The 11,119-nt window shown below is 40.4% G+C and overlaps 1 pseudogene; it reads right to left on the bottom strand.

Moving 5' to 3' along the window:
* Nucleotides 1-9,565: 9,565 nt before the first annotated feature.
* On the bottom strand, nucleotides 9,566-9,690 carry LOC115032482 (annotated as a pseudogene).
* Nucleotides 9,691-11,119: the final 1,429 nt, after the last annotated feature.

The raw sequence follows: 11,119 nt of genomic DNA, 5'->3' as shown, positions 1-11,119 counted from the left end.
CTCTCTCTCTCTCTCTCTGTGTGTGTGTGTGTGTGTGTGTGTGTGTGTGTGTGTGTGAAATATAGTGGCAGAGCATTGAGGAGGCTGAGAATTCTCTCATCTTCTGAAATTATTTGTATTTGTTTAGGTGAATCCAATTCCAATCAATTCATAAAGCCTTTTGGGGTGTTTGAAGAAGAAGAATCAGTGAAAGGTAAAAAATGAAACAAGACATTTTAAGATAAATGAATTTTCATTTCCTAATTAGTGGGGTTTCTCAAGAATTTTAATGCATACTTATCAATTTCAAACAAAAAGGATAAATAACATTTAGACATATGTATACACATAAATATCACACATATCATATGTATATTAAAATGAAGTACATTTGAATACTTGGAGAACTAGTTCCTCAAATAATGTTTCCAAACTTGCCCAAAGATCTAAATGATGCAATACTCTTATTAACAGTACAGAGAAGGGACTTAAGAGATTACTCAGCATAGTAATTGTCCTGCAAACATGAAGAACTTGAGTTTGTATTCCAACACCCAGATAAAAGCTAGGCATGTACCCCTATAATCCCACCACTGGGGTGAGCAGACAAAAGTGTATTCCAGGGGCTTTCTGATGAGGTATTCTAGTTGATCTAGCCAATTTGTTTTTTTTTTTAAAGATTTATTTATTTATTATATATAAGTACACTGTAGCTGTCTTCAGACACTCCAGAAGAGGAAGTCAGATCTCGTTGTGGATGGTTGTGAGCCACCATGTGGTTGCTGGGATTTGAACTCTGGACCTTCGGAAGAGCAGTCGGGTGCTCTTACCCACTGAGCCATCTCACCAGCCCTGATCTAGCCAATTTGGTTTCTGTAAGAGAACCTGACTCTTGTGTGTGAGAGTGATTACACAAAAAAATACTAATACTTACATGAATACATATACATGTATATAATACAATACACACACAGAGAGAGAGGTTAAAAGAAAGCATGAAAGCATTGCTAAGACAGCCCAAATCAATGTCTCTTAGGAAGGTCCACAATAATCTGTATTTTAAACAAAGATAACAAAGATTCCAGGTAATTTTTATCATTAGGAGAAGTTGAGGGCCATTGAGTTCAATTTTACTTAGCCATTAAATGTATATCTAAGAGAGCTCTGTTGTGTATAGAGAAAAATAGAAACTTTTTCCGTGTATGTATTTGAGTTCATGGGTGTGCAGGTGTGTGTGTGTGTGTGTGTGTGTGTGTATGTGTGTGTGTATATGTGTGTGTGTGTATGTGTGTGTGTGTGTGTGTGTGTGTGTTGGTGCATGGTGTATGTTTATGTACATATGAACATCAGGAAACAACATCAGGTATCCTTCCTCATGTGCTGATCACTATTATTATTATTTTTTCTTTGAGACAAGTTTTTCATTGGCCTGAGACTCACCAAGGCTTGCTGGCCATGGCATTGTAGGGATCTCCCTGCTTTCCAGAGCTGGGGTTACAAGCATACACCATGATGCTTAGCTTTTGTTTATATATATTCTAAAGAGTGAACACAGTTCCTCATGTTTTCAAGAAAAGTATTTTACTGACTGAGCTATCTCCCCATCTCTTTTTAAAATGTAAAGGAATCCCATTGGGTAGTGTGCCAGTTATCTGTTTATTACCTCTCAGTTGCAAATCTACCCTTCTCTTTTGTTCCTCTTTGGCTCACTTTTAAGCTTTGACAAATTTACATGCTTTTCTACAATTAGTCTTTACTGTTTTCTCAAGAACACTGGGATTAATTTTGTTTTTGTTGTTTTTGTCTTTTTCTTCTAAAAGCAGAAACAAAAGTTTGCTTTGAAACTGTGTTTTCTTGGAAACCCTGGAGGATGAAACTTTTTCTTTGAAACTGTTCATTCAAAGATAACTATCCTTTGAGGCCTTAATGTTGTTTCTCATCTTTTTTTATTTTAACTTGGCTGTTATTGGGAAGATTTGATAGTCAAGTATAGGAGACACCCCACATTAAGCTTGAGATGCCTGAGACCCCTGGTGACAAGGAAGAAAAACCTCCTGGGGCTACTGTGTTTCAGAGCATGAAGCTATGGCCTCTTGTGGGCCCAATATGAGTAATGAGAGGCCCCAAGGCCTGCTTCTTTGGCGAAAGCACCTCATGATGTCATTTCTACAATTCTGTGTACTTATCATTCTCCTTACCTATTTACTGTTCCTTCTCTTTTCTCCTCCCTTGATAAACTAGCATTTGGTGACCTGTAGAAACCCTCTTGATATCCAGGAACTAGATGTTTAACTGTAGAAGAAGCTCTACAAATTTGGGGAAATTGCACCTAATGTCAAATTGGATATGGTGATAGTTAAAACATCTTGGGAAAGTTTGATATGTTATGGTCACTCGCTCGAGGTGAAAATGAAAGTAGCCGAGAGCCATTGGCAGAGATGAATAAATCTGCAGCTGTTCCGCCAGTCTTATTCTTAATTCTCTATAATAAAAGCAGGACATTTTTATTACAAAACTGAGGATGGAATTATATACAGATATTTCCCAGAAAGTCAGCAATGGGTTCCTTGGGTTCAGGCATCTCCCTAGGAATTCTCCATATAGGTTAAGTGAGGATGCCTTTTGTAGACAGACAGATGGGATCGTGAATGTTTGACACATTATTGGAGATCTTATGAGATTAGGGGATGGGACCCAGTACAAGAAAGGGATATTGGCGAAGGGACGTGCCCTTTGCTATATTTTTAAGATCAACTTGGAGCACATTGCTATGGGACTGTAAAGACCGCAGGGTCAGCAGTATGACCTCATGTTTGCCCTTTTATGAAACCATACTGTCTCACACATGTCTGAAAGACATTGACTTTGTAACCACAGTACTGTTGCCTCTGATCTCACTGGAGACTGGTGGTCGGGAGATATATTAAAAGAAAAAAAAAAGCTTGCTATAAAACCCTTATGTTTGAGATTTTATAGTTCCTTTTTTTCTGTTCTAAATCTATACTACTCTGAATCACAAGAAAATGTTGGCACAGAAAAATAAAGAAGCATTTACCCACCCCTCCTGCTATGACCTTTGTAACCCAGCTTTCTTGTATGATTTCAATAAAAGACTGGGGCTGGGTCAAATCTATAGAACACTCTGACTCCTGAGCTCAGAAGCTCTCACTGCATGAGCAAGCCTGTCAGCTTCCTCAATTGATGTGTTTTCCTATTTGCCTACCAGGTATCCCTAGTCTTTGATGACTCATGTTGAAGCTGGAACACCCCACCCCACCCCACCCCCACCCCACCCCCGCACCCGCCCCGCGCCGCCGCGCCTCTTAAAGGCCCCGTGCGCCCCGCCTCTGGCCCCCGGCTAAGGGCTGGGAGCCTGCACACCCCCACCCCACCCCCCGTAGTCAGGCTGATCCCTCTTTTACTCTGGAAGGCTTTCATTTGCTGGCCATCAGAACAATCTGATGCCTCTGCTAATTTGTCCTTCCCTTGTGACCTCTGATGCCTGCAAGCTCTGGGATTTAGTCTCCGTACACCTAGCTTCTCTGATGTTGGAATTTGGCTGCATACCCCCCAGCACTGTCCTGAACATAACAAAACTCAAGTATCTACTTGGTCTTATCTTCAAAATGTCAGCTGACTGTTTGTTATCTCCACTTGGATACCAAATGAGAATATCAAACTTTGTACATACAAAACTTAATTGTCAATTTCCTCCCCAATATTTTTTCTCTTCTAGCATCATTCCTACTATCAGTCCCTAGGAGCGTCGTGTTTTCTGTTGTTCAGATCCCAAATCTTAGCTCCTGACGCTGTCATTCTATTTCACTCTAGCAGCAGAATGTGTTGGCTGTATTGCTCTGTATCTTCGTTACTGCTAACTTATCTATCAAAACCAACAGAATGTTTTGGTTAAGGTGTATCTGTAGAAGATAGGCTATGTTGTAGTGACATCTATCTCTCAAATCTTTCTGATTCACAAATTGTTACCTCCCTCTGCCACACTGATCATCGCACCACTTCCATATTTTCTGTTCAGGCCCTGACTTTTTGTCTTAGTTTGGTTTTCCATTGCTGTGAAGATACAATATGACCACTCTAACTCTTACCAAAGAAAACATTTAATTGGGGTTGGTTTACAGTTGTAGAGGTTTCGTATATTATCTTCATAGGAAACATGGCAGAATGCAGACAGGCATAGTGCTGGAGAAGGAGCTGAGAATTCAACATCTTGATCTGCAAGCAGCAAAAGATTGTCACTGGATGCAGCTTGAACATTAGAGATCTTCAAGCCTGCCCACATAGTAACACACTTAGTTCAAAGCTACAAACTCCAACAAGGCTACACCTCTAATAGAGCCTCTCCCCATGGGCCAGACATTGAAACACATGAGTCTATGGGTGCCATTCCTACTCCAATCATCACCATTTTGAGTAGCCAGAGACTAACACATTGGTGGCTGACTATATGTTTGATGAAAAAGCAAGAACTGTAGATAATACTATGGCTCTGAAATCTCTGAGTGGACATGAAACAGCACCACCACCACCACCACCACCACCACATCCAGCTCATTGGTTAAAGCATCGACATGCCTGAATTCAACATGGAAGATGGCTATTGTTCACAGCTCTGCTCTATGAAGCAGACACAGCAGGTTACGAATTGAACTGTTGCTCCTCAGCTAGGAAAATGCTAGACAGCATCGTTGTAGTCTGGGCCAGTAGAAAGCTGTGAGTCTTGTGACTTAACCTGATTACCTTCTCCAGGTGCTTTAGCTCGCCTGCTTCGGCAGCCATTTCTTCCTTTTTCTTATTTATTTATTTATTTATTTATTTATTCACTTTACATTCTGATTGCAGCTGTCCCTTCTCATCCCAGTCTCCCTTCACACAGCCTCTCCACATGCCCTCTCGCCTCCACTGAGAAGGAGGAGCCCCCCTGGGTACCAACCCACCCCAGCACATCAAGTCATTGTAGGACTATGCACATTCTCTCTCACTGAGGCCAGACAAAGCAGCCCAGTTAGAGACAGGACCTACAGGCAAGCAACAGAGTGAGGCACAGCCCCTGTTTCAGTTGTTAGAAAACCTGCATGAAGACAATATCTGCTATATATGTCTGTGGGGCCTCGTCTAGGCCTTGTTAGTTGACTCTGTCCTCTGTGGAGTCCCTATTTCTCCATGTTCCTCAATACTTCCCCTAACCCTTCCGCAAGACTCCCTGAGATCCATATAACGTTTCACTGTGGGTGTCTGTATCTGTTTTGGTGATCTGCTGGGTGGAGCCTCTCAGAGGACAGCTATGCTAGGCTCCTGTCTGCAAACATAAATGAATGCCATTAATGGTGTCAGGGATTGGTTCCTATCCATGGGATGGGTCTCAATTTGGGCCGTTCTTTCACTCTGTCTCTGCTTCATCTTTTTTCCTGCACTTCTTGTAGGTAGGACAAATTTGGGGCCAAAGTTTTGTGTGTGTTTTGGTATCCTTATCACCAGGAGTCCTGCATGACTAGAGGAGATGGCCACTTCAGGCTCCATATCCCCCACTGCTAAGAGTCTCAGCTACAGTCACCCTTATAGACTCCCTGGAGCCTCTCCCATCCCAGGTTTCTGGCAATGTCCATGCCAGGGAACATGACCCAAAGTTCTTTGGCTTTCAGCACCCATATAATCCAGCCAGCTATGGCTTTTAATCTATGGTCATTTCATTCACCCATAAATTTAACTGCTTTTCTATCTTTTTCCATTTTCTACACTCTAATGCTATGTTCATCACTTTCAGCATTGCCTTCACACAGACCTTATGGAGTTTCCTGCTTCTTTTTCTAGAAAGATCTAATTGTTGATTCCTTAACACTGAATTCACAGCCAATAGCAGTAGAACTTGTGCATGAATGAAGCCTATCCATGGGTGTATTTTCTCCATATACAGCTCAGCTTTCTTTGGTTTAAAATCTATACTTGAGGATCAGTTTAAACAGCAAAATCAACCAGTAAAAGCAGAAACATTGTACACAAAACAAAATACTGTGCCAGTAAATGGAACTTGGAAATACAACGTGTTTATGTATGAGGGTGGAAACAAAAATAGGATATTGCCCCATCTGACCTTAGATGGGAACTTAGCTGTTTTGTATTTAAGTTTTTTTTTTCTTTCTTGCATACTGGATTCATAGTGACAAATAAGTTTTAGGAAGTCGGTTAAAAATACACACCCAACAAACAGTGCAATTTGGCAGTGTTACCCTCTCTCTGGAGGAATCATTCACATCTCCTAGCCTGTGCTCCTGAGTTGGTTTTTGCCTGACTTATCTATTTTCACAAAGCAGTAAGTCATGCTGTTCCAAAATCACAGACTGCCTATATCCTTTCTGCTCAAAACTTTTTTAAAGGCTATGTTACACAGAATAAAAGTTGGACAGTTTGGAGTCCTCAAAGCCCTAACTGTACCTATCTTCCACTCGCCTCCAACATTGCTTTGTTGTAGCATCTTAGTTGATGCTGCTTCATGTCAATAGCTTCACTGCTATCATATGGAAGAAGGCTGAGATGATCCTCTCTCAGCCTTCTCCTTTCATTTCTTATTCTTAATTTCCTTTCTTAAAATATTCTAAGTATCTAGATCTAGTAGCACAGGCTCAGCTATTATTCTTGCTATACAGAGGCTATGGCTGAGAGATAGCCAATAGGTTCAGGGTCTGTCTAGACTACAGCATGAGTCCATGCTTATTATAGGAAATTTAGTGATGTTGTCCAAAGCTTAAAAGTCACTGGGGCAGGAGAGATGGTCAAGTGGCTGAAAGCATTGGGTGCTCTTTCAGAGGAATTGGGTTTGCTCCCTAGCACCCACATGGAGGTTTTTAACCATCTCTAACATCAGTCACAGGAGATCTGATACCTTCTGGGTACCCTGGGCAAAAGGAATGCAGGTGGTACACACATGCAGACAAAACACTCATATAATAAAATTGAATTGAATTTAAAAAAAAGATTAAAATCCAAAACGGAGCCCAGTGGTAGAGAGCATGCATAGCATATTCAAGGATATGGGTTCCACCCTCAGTGTCTCTCTGTCTCTGACTCTATCTCTGTTTCTGTCTCAATCTTTTCTGTCCTCTCCTCTCCTCCTCCTTTCTTTCCCATAACTTACTGAGTCCCACAGTGAAACTAAAAGCATTTATGAACCAAATGGATTTAACAGATATCTATAGAACATTTCATCCTAAAACAAAAGAATATACCTCATCTTTGCACCTCATGGTACCTTCTCAAAAATTGACCATATACTTGGACACAAAACAAACCTCAACACATACAAGAACATTGAATTAATCCCGTGTATTCTATCAGACCACCACAGACTAAGGCTGGTCTTCGACAGTAACAAAAACAGCAGAAAGCCCACATACACATGGAAGCTGAACAATTATCTACTCAATGAAAACTTGGTCAGGGAAGAAATAAAGAAAGAAATTAAAGACTTTCTAGAATTCAATGAAAAAGAAGGTACAACATACCCAAACTTATAGGATACAATGAAAGCAATGCTAAGAGGAAAACTCATAGGTCGGAGTGCCTTCACAAAGATACTGGAGATATCATTTACTATCAGCTTAACAGCTCATCTGAAAGCTCTAGAAAAAAAAAAAAAAGAAGCAAATACATCCAGTAGGAGTAGAGGGCAGGAAATAATCAAACTCAGGCTGAGATCAACCAAGTAGAAACAAAAATAACTACTATACAAAGAATCAACCAAACAGGAGCTGGTTCTTTGAGAAAATCAACAAGATAGACAAATTCTTAGCCAGACTAATGAGAGGGCACAGAGATAGTACCCAGATTAACAAAATCAGGAATGAAAAGGGAGACATAACAACAGAAACTGAGGAAATTCAAAGAATCATCAGATCCTACTACAAAAGTCTATACTCAACAAATACCAGGTGCCAAAGTTAAATCAGGATCAGACAAACTGTCTAAACAGCCACATAACCCCCTAAGAAATAGATGAAGTCATTAAAAATCTTCCAACCACAAAAGTCCATGGCCAGATGGTTTAAGTGCAGAATTCTATCAGACCATCAAAGAAGATCTAGTTCCAATACTCCTTAAATTATTCCATAAGATAGAAACAGAAGGAACACTACCCAATTCTTTCTATGAAACCAGTTACACTTGTACCTAAACCACAAAAAGACCCAACAAAGAAAGAACACTACAGACCAGTTTCCCTTATGAATATCGATGCAAAAATACTCAATAAAATTCTCCAAAGTTGAATCCAAGAACCTATCAAATGATCATCCTCCATGATCAAGTAGGATTCATCCTAGGGCTGCACAGATGGTTCAGTATATGAAATCCATCCATGTAATCCACTATAAAAACAAACTCAAAGAAAAAGATCATCTCATTAGATGCAGAAAAAGCCAGTGACAAAATACAACACCCATTCATGTTGAAAGTATTGGAGAAAGAAGGAATTCAGGGTGCATACCTAAATATAATAAAAGCAATAAAAAGCAAACCAATAGCTAACATCAAATTAAATGGGGAGAAATTCAAAGCAATCCCATTAAAATCAGGAACTAGACAAGGCTGCCCACTCTCTCCTTACCTATTAAATATTGTCCTCAAATTCTAGCCAGAGCAATTAGACAACAAAAAGAGATCAAAGGGACACAAATTGGAAGGGAGGAAGTCAAGATATCACTATTTGCAGATGATATGATAGTATATATAAGTGACCCTAAAAATTCACCCAGAGAACTCCTACAGCTGATAAACAACTTCAGCAAAGTGACTGGATATAAAATTAACTCAAGCAAATCAGTAGCCTTCCTCTACTCAAAGGATAAAAGGGTTGAGAAAGAAATTAGGGAAACAACACCCTTCACAATAGTCACAAATAATATAAAATATCTTGGTGTGACTCTAACCAAGCAAGTGAAAGATCTAAATGACAAGACCTTCAAATTCCTGAAGAAAGAAATCAAAGAAGATCTCAGAATATGGAAAGATCTCCCATGCTCATGGATTGGCAGGATTAAAATAGTAAAAATGGCAATATGACCAAAAGCAATCTACAGATTCAATGCAACCCCCATCAAAATTCCAACTCAGTTCTTCACAGAGTTAGAAAGAGCTGATGTGATCCCTGGTGGTAGCCTAGGCCAGGACCCCACATGGCCTCATGTAGCATCACCCACTACTCACATGAGGTTGGTCCTCACTATCCTTGAGTCTCCAGTTCTCTCTCTCTCTCTCTCTCTCTCTCTCTCTCTCTCTCTCTCTCTCTCTGTCTATTCACTGTGCCCATATCCTTCTGTTTCTCTTTCTCTTCCATTCTCCATGACTTACTTTCTCCTCTTAGTGATGGTCTGGGTCTCTTGAGTACTTGGAGTCATCTCAGAATTGGTCTCAGGTGTGCTATGCCCCACTCATGCACTGTGTAGGAGCCAACTCTGGCATGGTCTGCACATTCAGGCCTGCATGGTGCCAGACTAGTGGTGACCACAGTCTAGCTCTCTGTCTGGGAACCCTGGTGATAGACCAGTCTTTGATCTCAGGCTTGCTTTTTGCCAGGGACGTTAGGCTACTAATCATTCAGATGCTCATATGTCGGAACACTGAATGTAGACATAGCGTGTGTCCTCTCTGCCACCTACTGACACAAAAGTGACAAAGCAGCCAAACCTGCAATGGAATAAGCCTTTTTTTTTTTTTTTAAATGTTCTAGTGATACTTTGTTAATTGAGTGAGAAATTACTCCTAATCAGGATTTGCACTAGCCATGCTCGAGTTCACACTAGATAAGAGTTTATACTATGTGATAAGAAGAGTGGACATGACAAAGTTTATCCTAGGCTAAAATAATGTAATACTGGACTTTCTTGGACCCACTAGTGGTCTAAATAATGACATGAATACTTCTAATACAGTTTAAAGCTTAGGCCTTCTGCTACTGTTTAAACTTAACCTGACTGTTCTAGCCAGCAACCCACCACATGGCTAGCTCTATACCTCCTGGCCTCTCTGAAGTCAGTATCAGTTCCCTTTCTTCCTTGCTTTCAAATCTCTTCCTTCAGCTTGCCTCCTCCTATGGTATACTCTTTGCCTGGAAATTTCATCTTCATATTTCTTACCCTAGCTATCAGCCCTCAGCTCTTTCTTAGAACCAATCAGCAGTGAGACAACACTTGGTAAATCTTAGATAGCCTTTAGGCAACTGAGGAAGGACAAACATTTACAAAATTGAAAACCAGGTGATGGACCATAGAAATTACAATAGCAAATCCTATTGGCACTTAGCTCTCTGCCAGTATAGAACTAACAATTTAAAATACAGAGACACACCTTAACACCATGTCAAGAAGGACATCTCCAAAATAATAGCTGTGTTGGAATAATAGATTCAATATTGAAGGTCTCTCCCAAGCAGCCTAGAGTAGTGTTCCAATTTCATTTGCTATCATGATACATTTTAAGAGTTTGACAGCAAACTGGATTCACATTTTTTTAATTTGAGAGGTGGGTTTGCCTACCACTTTTGCATTTTGGACGGGTTATAGGATGTCATGATTCCTCACACCGCATGGGGCAGCTGTGTTCCCTAAATATCAACACAGATGCCAAATATTAATTGGGACTGTAATGTGGATACTGTATGGAGCAATTGAGATGAGGTATAAGACTAAGAGCAGAATGTTACCAGAAGTGGAAGAAGAGTATGCCAAGTCACAGGGGGAGTAGAGACAATGCTATTTTTCAGATACTCAGAGCAGAGACTTAGGAATTCCTTTGGCTCTACAGATAGTCTGATGTTCAGGTCTTTATCAATAGTGCTCAGAGAGGAAAGGCTCAGGGAAATTGTAGTTTGAAAAAACCTCCTGTAACATAGACTATTGAGAACAGCCATGAAAATGTGGGAATTATGAGGGTGACTCTAGTGAGGACTCCTGGTAATGGAGAATACAAAACCTGAACTGGTCATCTTATGTAACCAAAGACTGAGATGTCAACCCAGTCATGAAACCTTTGACATCACAACCAATTCTGCCTGCTAAATAGCCAACCAATAACTGGTCTAAGTTGAGCCTACTCCGAGAGAGAGAGAGAGAGAGAGAGAGAGAGAGAGAGA

The sequence above is a fragment of the Mus caroli genome, chromosome 1 (assembly GCF_900094665.2).
Source record: "Mus caroli chromosome 1, CAROLI_EIJ_v1.1, whole genome shotgun sequence".
In the NCBI taxonomy this organism is placed as follows: Eukaryota; Metazoa; Chordata; class Mammalia; order Rodentia; family Muridae; genus Mus; species Mus caroli.
Note: the sequence above shows the minus strand (reverse complement) of the source record. Positions and strands in the feature narration are given on the sequence as shown.